Source organism: Physeter macrocephalus, chromosome 20 (genome assembly GCF_002837175.3).
Source record: "Physeter macrocephalus isolate SW-GA chromosome 20, ASM283717v5, whole genome shotgun sequence".
NCBI lineage: Eukaryota > Metazoa > Chordata > Mammalia > Artiodactyla > Physeteridae > Physeter > Physeter macrocephalus.
In genome coordinates this window covers 106,488,892-106,493,262 of record NC_041233.1, presented here as the reverse complement: position 1 = coordinate 106,493,262, position 4,371 = coordinate 106,488,892, and positions in this window count along the sequence as shown.

The following is a 4,371-nucleotide window of genomic DNA, read 5'->3' as shown; positions in this document are numbered from 1 at the left end:
AGATAAGACTCAAAGGAGCTAACATTGGACACTCCCTAACAAATGGCACAACCAGATGACCCAGCAGTGAAGCCGCATTACTCAGCGCTACGCAAGAGACTTTGGTGCCTCACTCTTATGTATGACAAATACCTCATCAAAGCAGAGACCAGAACAAACAAAAAAGAAGCAGGCAAAAAACAGGCAGACAAACAAATATGGAAAAAGTAAACTGGAGGACACAGTGGGTGTATAGGGAGAACAGTTAAATACTATCATTAATGCCCCTATCAAAATAAAAGATGCACAAGCAGCTCTCACTTTGCATGGTTCCAATATGCATGAATGTCAGTTACACAGTTTAGTTGATAGCACCAGTCCCCTGGTAATACAGCTCAAATTTCGGTTACCATGGCGTATTAACTAAGGGTAATTGCATAGTGTACAAACTTCTCTGTTGGCTCTTCTGCCCAGAGTCGCTAGTAGTAATAGATGCACATCATGATCAGTGACCAATCACATCACTTCTTTCAAAGTCTGTTGGTGATTGTGACCAATCACAATCACTGCGCATCTGTTAGTTCACACACAGACTGCAGAGTATGTAGTTATGTCACCGCGTTGTCTCCGACTGATAAACCCATGTGACATTTTCCAGAATGGATGATGGAAAGAGGAAGTTGGCCAACAGAGATAAAATGAAAAAGTGATAACACAGGAAGTGAAATTCGATATGATTAGTAAATGGAGGTACCAAAGCAAGATAGGAATGGGTTGCATAAACTATATTGCAAAAGTCCAGTGAATATAAAAGCCAAGGTAAAGTTGCTTGAACATCTTTTAGTTTAAATTTTACTAGGAACAGAAAGCTGCTTATGATTAAAGATTGTAATTTAAAAAAAATTAATTTGGTTGGCAATCAGGTCAAAGTGTTAATGGTAGTCGCCACATTAAAAGAAAATGATAATTACAAGAGAACGGAAGAAGAAACTTTTATCAGCAGTAAAGGCTAGTTTCGTTGTTTCAAAAGTTGGCATGAATTGATTAATGTTAAACTATCTTGTGAAATTGCTAGAACAGAAAAGGATATGGCTATGAAATTTGCACCTAGACTCCAAAGATTGGTTAAGGCAACTGGGTATGATAAATTGGCAAATATTTTATATAGATAAAAATGTTTGTGATGAAAAGGAGGTGTTTGTGATGTTTGAGAGGAAAATAATTTACATTAAAGGCTCTTGGAAATACTTCATGACACTTAAAAGCACAAAGGATAAATGGTTGGAAGCTAACACAAACTTAGAAAGGAGTATGACAATTCACCAAGACCAGGAGGCAAGCACTGTTTTCAGAAAGAAAACACTTTGATGTTTAATCTTTTTAATGTTTTAAATTACAGCATACTAAGTAAATATTAGTTTTATCATTTTTAATTTTCTATACATTTAAAACTGTTAGCATGAGTTTTAATGTTCTGAAAATATTGTTCCAGTTCACAGAACAATTGTTATTTTCCCCATAGATTATTAAGATGGCTTTGCATGGTTTCTGCCTGAATGCTCATGGTCATTTTTACAATCCTGTACTACCATGCAAAATGAAGACTGATTTTATTTTATCTGAGATCCAAGAACAGGCAGTTACAAGAAAGAAATACGTGGAACATTTAAAAAGCTCTTGGGAAATCTCAAGAAAAAATATTGGAGGATAAAGTTGAAGAAATATTCTTGAAAGTTGAGTAAAAAGGTAAAAAAAGGAAAATCATGAGAAAAAAAGGTAAGAAAATTAGAGGTTATAGTTTAGGAATCCAACATCTGGAAAACAAAAGATCTAGCAAGAGAGAGTGAGGAAAACAAAAGGAAGAAAACCATCAAAAAAATAATTCAAGAGAAATTCCCATGAGTTTCCAGATTGGAATTACACCATTAAAGCACATGATTGCCTCATGATTGTGGAATTTCAGAAAACTGAGGACAAAGAAGATCCTATAGACTTTTGAAAAGAAAACCATGCATTTCATGTAAAGGATCAAGAATTAGAATGGTATTATTCTCCTCATTAGCAACACTAGAAGCTGGAAGACAATGGAAAAATGTCTTTAAAAGTCAGAGGGAAGGGGCTTCCCTGGTGGCGCAGTGGTTGAGAATCCGCCTGCCGATGCAGGGGACACGGGTTCGTGCCCCGGTCCGGGGGGATCCCATATGCCGCAGAGCGGCTGGGCCCGTGGGCCGTGGCCGCTGAGCCTGCGCGTCCGGAGCCTGTGCTCCACAACGGGAGAGGCCACAACAGTGAGAGGCCCGCATACTGCAAAAAAAAAAAAAAAAAACACACACACACAAAAAGTCGGAGGGAAAATCATTTCCAACCTAGAATCCCATATCCAGCCGAATTATCTCTAAGAGTTCAAACAGAATAAGACATAATTTTTTGATATCTAAGGTCTTTAAAATTTCCATCTCAAAAATTTTTTTCGTAAGAGGATATGCCCCAGCAAACTAAGAGAATAAAACAAAAAAGAGGAGATGCAGAATCAAAAGAACTGGGATCTAACATGATAAAAAAAAGTCAAGGAGCCAGCCACCCATCCCCCAAGATGGTATAGGAGTAAGATTTTAAAATAAATGCTATGTAGCCAATCCAGGGAGCCCCCAGCCCAAATTAGAGCAGGCCAGAAATTTCCAGGAGAGTTACTGCTGGAAGATAAAACTGATAGGATGTATAACCGATATTTTCAGAAAGATGCACAAGAAAATAATCCGTTGATGATGGTTGCCTCTGGAGAGCAAAACTGGAGGGTCCAAAGTGGGGAGGGGAAAACATTTTTTCCTATATATTTTCTATACTGTTAAGTTTTCATCATAAAATTTTTAATGAAATTAAGTAATTTTCAAATGCTGTAACTTTTATCCAAGAAGAAAAAAAGTGCACTTTTGCCATTTAAGTGCTTGCACTTCTATAGTAACTTACTAATTTGATCTTCATATTGAATTTGTTTTCTAGTTTACAAAAAATAAGACTTTGATCAATATAAAAATTAGAGTAATGTACCAGGCTAAATAAGCACGTATAGTGTTTGTGACACGTATCGTGTCACAAACATAATGTATTTCAATAATAGACATAAATTACTCCTTAAGATTTCCTTGAATAGTGAATACTATATTAGTAAGATATTCCTTGAAAACCCTCCGAGGCACTTATTATGGGTAGAACTCCTTGGGGGAGGGGAGGGGATGTGGCTGTTAGTCTCTGGAGGTGGAACTAGAGATAAAGAATTCAGAGATGGCTGCCAGCGAGATGGCTAACATCCTCTCACTAAATCAGTAACATTACTAAATTTATGTAATACTTTCTGGGAACAGAATTTTCATGAAGGGGTGAAGAGGTTGGGCTTCTGGTCATTATTATGGGACGAATAGAAGTAGGTCATATTGATATAGAATCTTGGAGGCAGAGAAAAGATGTTACAGGGACTGAGAGAAATCGCGTGGAATGCTTTTGATGGTAATTGCAGCGGAATTGTAGTTATGGTCAGGGCTGTTCAGGGTCTTCGTTGCTGCGCGCAGGCTTTCTCTACTTGCGGTGAGCGGGGGCTACTCTTCGTTGCAGTGCGTGGGCTTCTCATTGTGGTGGCTTCTCTTGTTGCTGAGCACGGGCTCTAGGCACACAAGCTTCAGTAGTTGTGGCATGTGGGCTCAGTAGTTGCGGCGCACGGGCTTAGTTGCTTCGCAGCATGTGGGATATTCCCGGACCAGGGCTCGAACCCATGTCCCCTGCATTGGCAGGCAGATTTTTAACCATTGCGCCACCAGGGAAGCCCAGAAAATACTTTTCAAATCAACCTTTTTGGTTAGAAAATAAAATAAGCATTCCTTTACCTTTACCTTCAGAATATAATCTGTAAGACTAACTTGTTATAAAAGATGGCTTTTCACAGCTGACATTTCTATTTAATCATATATTCATTTAGTTATTCATCAAACATCATATACCTCCTTCATGTTGGTACCCGGATTTGTGTGGAACTGGATTTCAAGGTATAGAAAGGAAGACTGAGGGAAGAGTATTAGAAAGAAGAGACTGATCCATCCTATGGTATAATCCATCCGGTCCATCCTGTACCCTCCACTTCATATGATATACCCAAGGATATTACATACTCGGAGATGCCCTTTAAGTTTACCTCTTCCTATGCCTATGTAATCTATACAAGCAGATGCTAAGTGATCATGGACTTTTCCTTAAATCTTGGCTTTTAGAAAGTATTGAAAAATAAAGTAACTTCTGCTGTTATGGAAGTGAAATAGCTAACTTAAAATGGCAGACTGCGGGGCTTCCCTGGTGGCGCAGTGGTTGAGAGTCCGCCTGCCGATGCAGGGGACACGGGTTCGT